The sequence below is a fragment of the Lutra lutra genome, chromosome 1 (genome assembly GCF_902655055.1).
Source record: "Lutra lutra chromosome 1, mLutLut1.2, whole genome shotgun sequence".
Lineage (NCBI taxonomy): Eukaryota > Metazoa > Chordata > Mammalia > Carnivora > Mustelidae > Lutra > Lutra lutra.
This window is the reverse complement of record NC_062278.1, coordinates 15172149-15184547: the sequence shown is the minus strand read 5'-3', so window position 1 is coordinate 15184547 and position 12399 is coordinate 15172149. Positions and strand designations below refer to the sequence as shown.

The following is a 12399-nucleotide window of genomic DNA, read 5'->3' as shown; positions in this document are numbered from 1 at the left end:
AAAAATAGATGTTTTCTGCTCATCTTAATTTTAGATCACCTTACTTTTTAAGTTAGAGGAGAAAGGAACTGTTCCTTAAAGTTCTCTCCAAGACTTTTTCTGCTAGTGCATTGTTAGTGTGGATTCACCTGTTTAAGGGATAACTGTCATACAGCAGCCCAGCTTTAAGGGGATCAGTAGCAAGGAAGTTTGATTTTCCTGATTGAGAAGAGGAAAGGAGGATTCGAGTAATAAGAATGACAGCATCCATGCCAACATGGAAGACCATTTAACATGTGCCAGGCACGATTCTTAATAGTTGGCTAACAGACATTCACTTATAGGAGATAAGTACCCCTATCATTCCCGTGTTCTAGTTGGAGGGTAGGGTTTGGAAGCATAGAGTTTAATTATTTGTCCTGGAGTGTGGAGGAACCACAGAGGTCATGGCAAGAACACTGCTCTATAGAGCAACAAGGCTGAGTAGAAGCTTCACTTGTGGCACCTCCTTATGTGGAAAGATGGGAGATTGGCAGGCTGCCTGGGCAGAAAAGAACAAGACTATAAAGTGTGGAGTGTCCACAGATGGCTTCTGTGTGGAAGGAGAACTAGAGGAGAGAAAGCAAAGGAAGAGGGTGAGCCAAAGGGGAGGAATGCAGAGAACAGGATGACTCAGTCGGTTAATGTCTGACTCTTGATTTCAGCTCAGGTCATGATCTCAAGGTTGTGAGATCAAGCCCTCTGTCAGGGTCTGTGCTCAGTGAGGAGTTTGCTTGTAGATTTTCTCCCTCTGCTTCTCCTTTCACTCACTCACTCTGTCTCTCAAATAAATAATGAATCTTAAAAAAAAAAAAAAAAGTAGTATATGTTCAAAGTCCCTGCCATGAATTGAGTAGAAAGGTCAGGATAGCACTTTACCAAAAGCTGGCCTAGAGGAGAAGCGCAAAACAAATCTTCACTGTCTGTTTGATTGAGGTTATGGTTATTTATGGTGGTCCGATCTATAAAAACCTCTCAAAGATTTCAGAGACATTTTTGAGTTCTTTAAGTAGAAGTCTCACAAAACGTTTAAGGAGAATCTGATTATGGAGATGAGATATTTGAAATAAATGAAAAGATTTGATCATATTTGCATTCTTCAGTTTGCCACTTGAAATCCAACCCGGTGACTCAAATATACACCATCCGGGGACAGTTCTCAGATCAAGAGACAATTCTCAGTCCAATTCTCACCGAGGAAATAGCTTTAACTGTTAAATTTTGCAGAGAAGGAATAACTGAAAAGTCAGGGTGGAAGCTGTCCTTTAATTTCTCAGGTTAACTATTTCAGTAAACCGCATTAACTCTTACAATACAGTGCTAATCTTAGGGTGGTGAAACTTAGGATGAAAGTGTATCAGTTAACCAAACTGTCCTGCTTCCGTGAATAAAAGATGTTTGTTTTTCTAAATATGCCAATTTGATGAAAATAATTTCTTAAATATAGAAAATTTGAAACATAAACAGTCACTACGTCTATGACACTGATTTTTTTTTTCCTAACAGATTCTTGTTTAAAAGATTGTTAGCATGAAAATAGCATCTTTTTTTTTCTTCTTAAATTCTTACTCAAAGGAGTCAATCAACAAAAATGTATCCAGTATCTACCAGGTAATCATTCTTTCAGAGGGCTTAACTTTGACCAGAGTTTCTCAACCTTAGCTCTGGTGACATTTAAGCTGGCTAGTTCTTTGTTGAGGGGGTAGTCCTAGTTTTTTTGATACTTAGCAGCATTCCTGATCTCTACCCATTAATGTCAATACCACCCTTCCATGAGTTGCCACCATTTTTAATGGTGACATCACCAGACATCACCATATATATCTCTAAGGTGGAAAAAAGCAAAAACAACAACAATAACAACAAAAACAAAAAAAAACACCCAATTGAGAATCATGGCTTTAAATTCATGAAATAGATAGTACGTCACAGTGTAGGCTGTGACAAACGTTTCCAGATCTTAGTGGTTTAAGACCATAAACATTTACTTATTTTTTTCTCTTGTCAGAGTACTATAGGGTCATTATGTTGGGAAAAAAGGGGACACGTTCCAGGTTAGGGACTTCCATCTTCCAGTTGCTTTGACCACATTCCCCTTGGCCAGAATTTAATCCTGAGGCCCTACCTAAGTGCCACAAAGGCTGGGGAACATTCGTCTAGTTTCACGCCAAAGCAGGAAAGGAAAAAGCTGGGTGAATAAAAGGCAGTCTCTGCCAGATAGATTATAATGAAATAGAACCAAATCATGACAGACAGATCAACATGATGGCTTTGGAAAAGGATCCTCACAAACATCATTAGAATGATTTACTTCCAATCAAGGAAGCCAATATTTGCTTATATGGTACTCAAACATCACACAAAAATATGAATGGGCCACCCCAAAGGCCGAGCCTCTGCTACGGTCATTAGCAGGGATTTAGGGGGACACTGGAGACTCTTCTAGTCCAGTGTTCTCTTTGGATCTTTCAATCCCATCTCAGATCTAACAGGGTTATAACAAAAGTGGTGCCTCTGATCTGCTATCACTGGGTTCACATGAAACTCAGGGAAACACCAGGAAAGAAGAACAAAATAAACATATGGTTCTAATTTAGGGAAGTCAGCTAGAATGGTTGTTTCACACCAGCCCTGGGAAGGTAGTGAATGAGACCAGATTCCGATTCTGATTTCAGAAGCAACTTTCCATGAGACCTTCAGATACCTTTTTAACTTAAAAACAGTTTGTGTGTGTGTGTAAAAGGATAATACTATGTTTTCAAGATTATTAAGATTAGTTGAACAAATGCATGTAAAACATCTAGCCAATATAGTGCCTGGCACATCATTTTTTCAGTTTGCTTCTTGCTTTCTTGGACTCATGCATTATACCACCCACAGACTGACCCACAGACACACAGATATGATCAACATGAGGAGGGAGCAGAGGGAAACCAGAATCAGGAATCAGAACAAAGGAAGTGAAAAGAAACAGACTTGGGGGACTTCCACACAGCTTAGTTGAGAGTTATAGAATATCTAGCTTAATTGTAAGTACGATGCATTCTTCTTCTTCTTCTTTTTTTTTTTTTTAGAGAGGGAGTGTGTGCACACATGTGCATGCAAGAGTGAGGGTATTGGGGGGAGGGGCAGAGGAAGGGAGAGACTCTTAAGCAGGTTCCATACCTAGCACAAAGCCACATGCAGAGCTTTATCTCAGGACCGAGAGTCAGACACTTAACCAACTGAGCCACCCAGGTGCCCCAAGAAGGATACATTCTTAAAGTTTGAGAAAGAATAATCTCATTAGCTTTATCTGGATTGTCTTTGGTTCGTTCACTATGTGGTGCTTCTAGTCCCTCTTTTGTATATCCATATCCAGCCCCACCCCCGGAAGGCAAGCAGTAACAAGATGCTAAGATTGGTTTGTCCTGGACCATGTTAACAAGCATATTTTCTCTGTAGAATTTTCTAGTTCTGAATAACCCCAAAGCAAAAGTTTTTGCAATTGTTCAAGTCTTTTCATAATTATAGTAACAAAGAGTGCTACCATTTGTTGGGCATCTACAGTAACATTTATTATGTGTCTGTTGAGATTCTTGTGGCTCTGCATGAGACAGATTTGTCTGTTTAGAGGTATGGAGTCTGGGACCTAAAGAGATTGATTGGTCCAAAGCCAGGTTCCTGTGATTTGAATCCAAGTTTTCTGATGTCAAACCTTCCTTTCTTTCTCCCTAATGGGTTTCCTGCCTATTCTATGGCACGGACAGTGTTACCTAAGATCTGGTGTTGCTCAAGTGCATCTTCTTTCCACCTCCACCATGTTCATATCCCTGGTCCTGTTGTCAGATTACACGACTTGGAAGCCCTCACTGCTGGAGTAAGGTGGCAGATGAGTATATTACAAGGCGACCATTCTTTGAAAAGCTTAATACAACTTAGACATGCTCCCTAAAGTTTAAGCCATGAGAGCATCAGGCCTTTAAATAAGACATAGTGGGTATTTTCAGCAACTTAAATACAAGTGAACTTGGGGGATAGAGAGGAGTTATTTGGAGTCTGACAGTGTCTTAGAACTTTCCCATTTTAGCATTAATGGCGGCATATAATCAAATTAGCCTTTAGGAGCAATCATTACTCCGTGGGGTGGCACCATGGTGTACTGAGGTGCTTCAGAGATTTTAATTCTCCCTAACAGCTTCTCACAATAAAATAGTTACTGAATTTGAAAGTCATTGGGAGTAATTCCAGTAGGCCTTGTTTATGCACCGTCTTGCAGAGGCTTCTCAAAAACTAGTGGCTACAGATTGAGTCATTCTCTGCATTTAAAGTTGTGGATATGAGTGCAGATAGAAAACTGTACATCTGTCAGTGAGTCACACTTCATACAACCTCAAGATTCAAATTTCTTTTGAAAGGGATTTTCGTAATTCGGGTAGAGAAGCATCCCAGATTTCAAGTGATTATGTTTGGAAATTGCAAAGGAGGAGACTCCACAATTTCATGGACTTACTGTTTTAATTTAGCAACATTCACCCTTCCCCTATAGCTTCCGTAAGATATTTGGTGATAAGGACAATGCCATGTTTTGGGGGAATCTACGGCACCTTGAGTGAGGTGATGAGCAATTCCACAGTGAGCCCTGAGAGACCTGCCCAGCTTGTCAAAAAATTGCCCTTTCTCCATAAGCTCTTTGTCAGGCTGATCCATTTCCCTTGGACCCAAAACCCCTTGCTGACCATACCCATTTGGCCCTTTTCATTAGCTTCTTATCTATTATGTTTGCCCTTAATTCATGCTCTGATGTGGACTTCCAACCCAGAACCTATGATCTCAGACCTGCAAGAACTTTAAGCATTTTTTGCCGTCCCAACCTGCCCCAGTGCAGCTGGCTTCCAGAAAGAGGAAAGTAGATGTAACAAAATACTGTTCATCTCTTCCAGGTACTAAAACAAGACCTGCCATTTAGCCTTGTTAAAGATTTAATTAATATGTTGAGAAAACATATCAAATATGCTTGTATTGCATAACTTTCAGTGAAAAAAACCAATGCTGAAATCAAAACAAAACAAAACAAAATTACATAATAACGTAAATATTCATTTCCCAAGAGGATTCACTGTGTGGCATCTTCAATTAAGCCTTTCAAGTAGGATTCCATTCATGTCTTTGCAGTTAGAGAGACTTTTCAAAGAGTGTCATTTACATGAAATAAAGTAAAACTATGTAGTTCAACACTTTGCCACATGGAGATTTTTGAAATATGAAGATTTTTTTTTTCAGTTGTTCTGAGGTTTCTCCAGGTAATGGTCTGTCCTAGTCAAGAGGACATGGTTTCTTCAGTTAAACAGATAATCTGCTTTGGAAAATGATAGATCTAAATTAATCTAAATCTAAATCTTCATATCTTTCCAAGAGACCATCATCATTGTAAGGTGTCCCCGTGCATAACATTCTGGGATTGCCTGAAAGTCTAATTTAAAAGAAAAAGTCAGACATGTACTAGAGTTAATTTAAAAACATTTCCTTTCATTTTTCAATTTTGAATTTATCATAAAGGAAACAATGGGTCCACTGTTTCATTCTGCAAATTGCCAGGAATTACTTTTGAAGGTAAGTAGGTCACTTAGGGGTTATCCATCCTGGTTTCAATTATTATATCTGTTTAAGTAATAATTGTTATTCTAATCTACTAGAACTCCCACTATGCTGGGAAAAAAAACAAATGACTTTTTAGGGGCATATATATATATACACATTTCTTTAATTATGTAAGAGGTAGGAAGACAATAAGTAAATCTGCTTTTACTTACTTTCAACCACTCCCATCAGTCTGTGCAAAAATTTGAGAGTACCAGTGCAAGGAAGACAGGACCACCTGCATTCAAATTTGGAGCCTCCACAAACTCACCTGTAGACCGCATAGTCTTCCTTTCCTCACAGAACCAGCCAGCCCCAATTTTCCTTCTATCACTTGATTTCATGTCAAGATGGATAAAACCCTGCCAACATATTCAGTATCCTATCTGACGTGTGAATACTTATGTGTTATGCAGATAGCTGAGATGATCTGAAGTTCTAAGATTCTGATTAACAAAGAAAACATAAGGCCCAAGTCTTCTTGCACTTCCCTTAGGTATCTATCTGCTACGGGGCTTGAATTGCATCTCAACATAAAACCTTCAGGGTACTTAGCTCTGTCTAGTAATGGTCAATTTATTTGCAGGGGTCCAGGGCAGTTGTGGGTTTTGTATTAGAGCTTACTCATGGCCTGTCTTTGTATTTTTGTCATGTCTTTTCTCTTGTCCTAGAAGTGTCAGAACCAGCAGGGTGAATTGAGTGTGATGGTGGACATTCTGGTACTGCTGAAAGGGGTAATCTTTACATAACTGGGATTCCAAAACTCCAAACCAAGGAAAGATAAGGAGACCAGAACAGGGGCCATACTGAGCTCAAGCCTCCCATGACAGTGAAAACATGGCCTTAGAATCAATGTCTGCTGCTAATACAGTTGAATACATAAAACTTATATTCTTATGACTAAGGGATGCACAATTTGATTTAAATTTAATTTCTGGCAGTTGCTAGTTTTCAGTTTGGAATAGTCCCTCACTGAGGAAGCTGCCAATTTGGAGACGGATGTTCCAGACCTTATGTATTTCCTGAATTCTTTGAAGGTGCCAAATAGAGTGTTGGTTAAATGAATACACGAGTTAGTGTTCCAAGAAAGACACCAATTACTTTCGAATTCTTCTGCTCTCTTAAACAGATGTGTGCCCATTCAAGAGCACAACTGGGAGGGAGAAAGAAAGGAGAGAAATGTGGAGCAGCCAGAGGCTTGGCCAGAAACACTTGAGAGGACCATGGGGGGTGTCTGGGAACTGGGACCAAGAGATACACTGGCTTCCTATCTTTCCGCAGATTGGCAGAATGAGGATGAAAATGCTAAGATTAAGTACTACTTTCTAGCTTAAAATTATCAGAAAGCATATTATTTTTCCAGTGGAGTTCAGAAGCCTTTATTTCCTCCTTTTCCTGACCAGTATCTCAGGACCCCAGGGACTCGGTAGGCAAGTATCATACTAATTTCATGCAGCTGCGGGGCCTTTCTCCAGGCAGTTAATTAATATTAGTTAACAGTGTTAGTTACCCACAGCCGTAAAGAAAATAATTTTCCTCTTGCAAAGTCATCTAGTATTTTGCATCAGCTCAGACCGTCCTATTTCTTCTGAATGTCATTCAAAGGGAACACCACCAAAAAGAGGTAATTAATTTTTATAGAAATGACTTCTAAATCCAAAATTTGATGCCCACATTTCCTAAGAGACATCAATATTGAAACCACTCGCCCAAACAAGGCTGCTGGCTTATTTCCTCATCAGCAAGTGACCTTATCATAAGGGTCTTAAGGTTATGGATTTCTGGATTTCCTACCCAGTAGCTCAAACCAGGAAAATACCTGCCTTCACAGAAGGCGTCAAAATTAAAGACAGTATAAACTCACTTTTTGATAGTTTGGACACAAAAATTAAATACATTCTACACTTACATAAATTTCATTGCATTCACCTTCAATGGAATTTTAATAAGAGATATTAAAATTGTGGATTCAGAAAATCTAAGAATTTCAGTCTTCAGATCCCAGACTATTTATAAAATGTGTTCCAAGCTCTTTGAAACCTTTTATACTTGATTCCTGGCTTTAAGATAGAAAGCTAATAGGTTGAAATAAAACATTATTTTCAAATGGGGAAAGTACTACTGAAATATATTTCTTTTAGAAGACGGTGACCTCCGCACTTGTGTTTCCCTTCTGAAGACCCAAAGGCACACGCTCTCAGAAGAAGAGAGGAATATGCTGAAGTAGTGCCAAGAAGTCAAGACCTTTATTTATTTTTAAGTTATTTGAGCACCTTAAATGTACTGTACTAGAGCTATAGCATTTTCCCTTCTACTTTTATTTTATAATAAAGTCTAACATATATCTTTCTTGGCTTGCTTTTAGGAGTAGGTATTACGCTTTCAGGTACCAGGGAAATCTCACTTCTCCATTGTGCAATTCTCTTCCAATCTTTCTTTTATTTTTGGCCACAGATTTATTTAAGCTTTCATAGTTCCTAGGTTTTCTATTATTCAGCTTTAAATTCTATGAAATTCCTCTCTTTCCAGCCCTAAATTGGCTGGCTATTAAGATCACTTTTCCCAGTTGTCACTGAAAGGCCCTTCAGGAGAAAAAAAAAAAAAAAAAGCTCTCTGGCTGTGTCCTGGACCACCATCTGCCTGGGGACAGGAAATTATTCCTTGAATGGGACTAAGCCAGAGAGGGACTGCCGGGTAAGAATCTTGCTGGCGAATAGAGCAAATTGGGATTACTTGTGGTGTTGTGATTTAATAAGAAATAGATATATATTTGGTCTTCCTCCCTAGTTCCTAGCACAGACCTCCTGAATCCCTTATAATTTCTCTAGTGGTAGAGGTCCTAGGGCTATTTTTTTTAATCATTTTTTTTTTAATTTTTAGCATAACAGTATTCATTGTTTTTGTACCACACCCAGTGCTCCATGCAGTCCGTGCCCTCTCTAATACCCACCACCTGGTTCCCCCAACCTCCCAACCTCCACCTCTTCAAACCCTTCAGATTGTTTTTCAGAGTCCGTAGTCTCTCATTGTTCACCTCCCCTTCCAATTTCCCCCAAATGCCTTCTCCTAACTCCCCATGTCCTCCATGCTATTTGTTATACTCCACAAATAAGTGAAACCATATGATAATTGACTCTCTCTGCTTGACTTATTTCACTCAGCATAATCTCTTCCAGTCCCGTCCATGTTGCTACAAAAGTTGGGTATTCATCCTTTCTGATGGAGGCATCATACTCCATAGTGTATATGGACCACATCTTCCTTATCCATTTGTCCGTTGAAGGGCATCTTGGTTCTTTCCACAGTTTGGCGACCGTGGCCATTGCTGCTATAAACATTGGGGTACAGATGGCCCTTCTTTTCACTGCATCTGTATCTTTGGGGTAAATACCCAGTAGTGCAATTGCAGGGTCATAGGGAAGTTCTATTTTTAATTTCTTGAGGAATCTCCATACTGTTCTCCAAAGTGGCTGCACCAACTTGCATTCCCACCAACAGTGTAAGAGGGTTCCCCTTTCTCCACATCCCCTTCAACACATGTTGTTTCCTGTCTTGCTAATTTTGGCCATTCTAACTGGTGTAAGGTGATATCTCAATGTGGTTTTAATTTGAATCTCCCTGATGGCTAGTGATGATGAACATTTTTTCATGTGTCTGATAGCCATTTGTATGTCTTCATTGGAGAAGTGTCCGTTCATATCTTCTGCCCATTTTTTGATATGATTATCTGTTTTGTGTGTGTTGAGTTTGAGGAGTTCTTTATAGATCCTGGATATCAATCTTTTGTCTGTACTGTCATTTGCAAATATCTTCGATATCAGCCACAGCAACTTCTTTCAAGATATGTCTCCAAAGGCAAAGGAAACAAAAGCCAAAATAAACTTTTGGGACTTCATCAAAATCAAAAGCTTCTGCACAGCAAAGGAAAAAACAGTCAAGAAAACAAAGAGGCAACCCACGGAATGGGTCCTACGGCTATTTTTGTTGTATTTGGTCTCAATCCCCCGTTCTAGTTATAAGACTTTCTCGTGAATCTCTGGAGTGATAGGAATGCCTTTTTGTATGCTAATGAAATGAGTGGTGCCTGGGGTCTCTTAGATTGCTTTAGGACCAGGGCCAGAAAAACCAGTTTTAGGATTAGAGAGTTAGAAATTTCAGCCCCACCCTGAAACCTGGGAGGAGAGAGATGAAGATTGATATAGTCAGTCATGCCTAGGTAATGGAACTTTCATTAAAACCCCTAAATAAAGTGATGTTGAGAGCTTCTGGGTTGATGAACACATCGGGACGCTGGGAGGATGGTGCACCTGAGAAGTCTTGGAAGCTTGTGTACCTTTCCACAAATCTGGTCCTATGGGGACACCTGCATGGCTCAGTCATTAGGCATCTGCTTTCAGCTCAGGTCATGATCCCAGAGCCCTGGGATGGAGCCCCACCTCAGACTCCCTGCTCAGCGGGGAGCCTGCTTCTCCCTCTCCCTCTGCTGCTCCCCCTGCTTGTGCTCCCTTAAAAAAAAAAAAAAGAAGAAAAGAAAGGTTGGTCCTATGCATTTCTTCCATTTGGCTGTTGGTGAGGTGTATTCTTCATAATAAACTGGTAATAGTAAGTAAAGCACTTTCCTCAGTTCTGTAAGCTATTCTAGCAAATTATCAAACCTGTGAGGAGGTTGTGCAAACGTCCCATTTATAGCCAATAGGTGAGAAGTAAAAGTCTCTGATCAGTGATAGTTATCTCAAGTGGGGGTAGTCTTGTGGGACTGAGCCCTTAACCTGGAGGACCTGTGCTAACTCTGGGTAGTTAGTGTCAGCAGAGAATTGGAGACTCAGTTGGTATTCAGAGAGTTGGAGAATAGATGGGTGGAACTCCGCTCCCCACCTCCCCTGCCCCCTGCACATTCGGTGTCAAAGGTGTTGTGAGTAAAAACCACTGGGCTTGTATACATGTGGGAGCCAGGAGAAAGAGCTTAGCTACCCCTCAATATTCCTTTGCCGTTGTTCTTGTCAGCTCTAAATATTGTCTGAGAATATTGTTCTTCAGGGAACTCTGTATGCTCATGGTGTATCATACACCCAGACACAGGCCTTAAAACCCTTCCAAGAGGGATGTTATTAACATAAAATGATGATTCTCAATTGGGGTGATTTTGTCCCCTGGGGGATATTTTATAATGTTTGGAGGTGTAATGGGTTGGTTGAGTTCTTCTGGTAACCAGTGGGTAGGAGCCAAGGACGCTGTTCCACATCCTACAATGCACATGACAATCTCCACGACCATGGGGATGATCCTGTCCCAAACAGTCTGACACTGAGAAATCACGACACAGAGCTTGGACTTCATCTCTTAAAACCAGAAATTGCACAAGATCTGGTTGAGAAGCATGCAAAGAAAGCTGTTACAAACACTAAGGTTTAGATTTTAATTTACTGACAAGGTCAAAACTAGCAGTTCATCAAGCACTTAAGACCACCAACTAGCATTGCTACAGTAATAGCTATCCATCTCCAATATTCTTTTTTGCACATGAGGACAGCTGTCTATGAGCATGGTACTATATGCTTCATTCAGCATAGGGACTATGAAAACTTGTCTCTATAACAGAAAAAGATAAAATGAAGTTTATCTTATCCCCAAGGGAAACATGTGCTTTGAAAATAGGCTCTTTGAAAATGGCTTTTTCCCCTCTTCTAAATCTTCTTGAGGTTACAGCACATAGTATTTTCTTGGAAGTTGCTTCCATCTGTCTCTCTTCATGCAACAAGCTCCCCAAATGTGTGAAAACCTCTATCACTGCATTGTTTCCCAAAGACTGAGGATTCAGTTTCCCAAAAGACTGAGGTTTTAACTGGTTTAAAGGCAAAGACTGGTTTAACAGGAGGACACGTTGCAGGGTTAACCTTCTCATAGCACTTTCTTGGGTCTGCCTCTTTATGGAAATCTCCAACATAGCTAGACAGTACCTTTTGCTCAGTGCAGCTATGTAACACTCATCTACCTAATCCAGAGTAGGCATACAATTCCATAAGCAGAAAAGGCAGGAAGAAAATTAAAGTATTACAAACTGCATTATCCAAAAACCACTGACAATTAATGAATCATAAAATTTGGGGAAAAGGTCAAATAAAAGAATGAAATAGTATGTTTAAAAAAAAAAATCCTGTAATTCTCAGTCTTGTTCTGGATGTCAATTGTGGTAAAACAGGATTTTTATCTATATACTACAGCATCGTAATGGAATATACAGTGATAATGGAATTCTTTTGAGACATCTTCCACTCTAATCTAGATGGCAATTGGTTCATTCGTACGTAGCTTCTAGTGCCACTAGGAGAATACAGGCTCCCTGCATTATGGAACTTGAGGTGACCTTCACAGAAAAAAAGTCCATTCAGGGGAAATGTACCCTTCTGAATTCTGAATAAAAAATCTTTTATAAATTATAATCTTTTAAAATACAGGCTCTGGACATCATGGGAGGAAGCACCTCATTCGTATATTTATTTCTCTAAAGCGGCAAATTCTCTAGCAATAATCGGAGAACAATTTGAGAGGTCTCAAAAGACTCCCATGCTTCAACTTTTTTTTTTTAAGATTTTATTTATTTGACAGAGAGAGAGAGAGATCACAAGTAGGTGGAGAGGCAGGCAGAGAGAGAGAGAGAGAGGAGGAAGCAGGCTCCCCACTGAGCAGAGAGCCCGATACAGGGCTCGATCCCAGGACCCTGGGATCATGACCTGAGCTGAAGGCAGAGGCTTTAACCCACTG

The 12399-nt window shown here is 39.9% G+C and overlaps 1 protein-coding gene across 3 annotated transcripts in view; it reads right to left on the bottom strand.

The window, feature by feature from the left end:
- GRIK1 (glutamate ionotropic receptor kainate type subunit 1) overlaps nucleotides 1–12399 on the bottom strand; it is a 395219-nt gene that overhangs the window by 207794 nt on the left and 175026 nt on the right. The window lies entirely within an intron of this gene.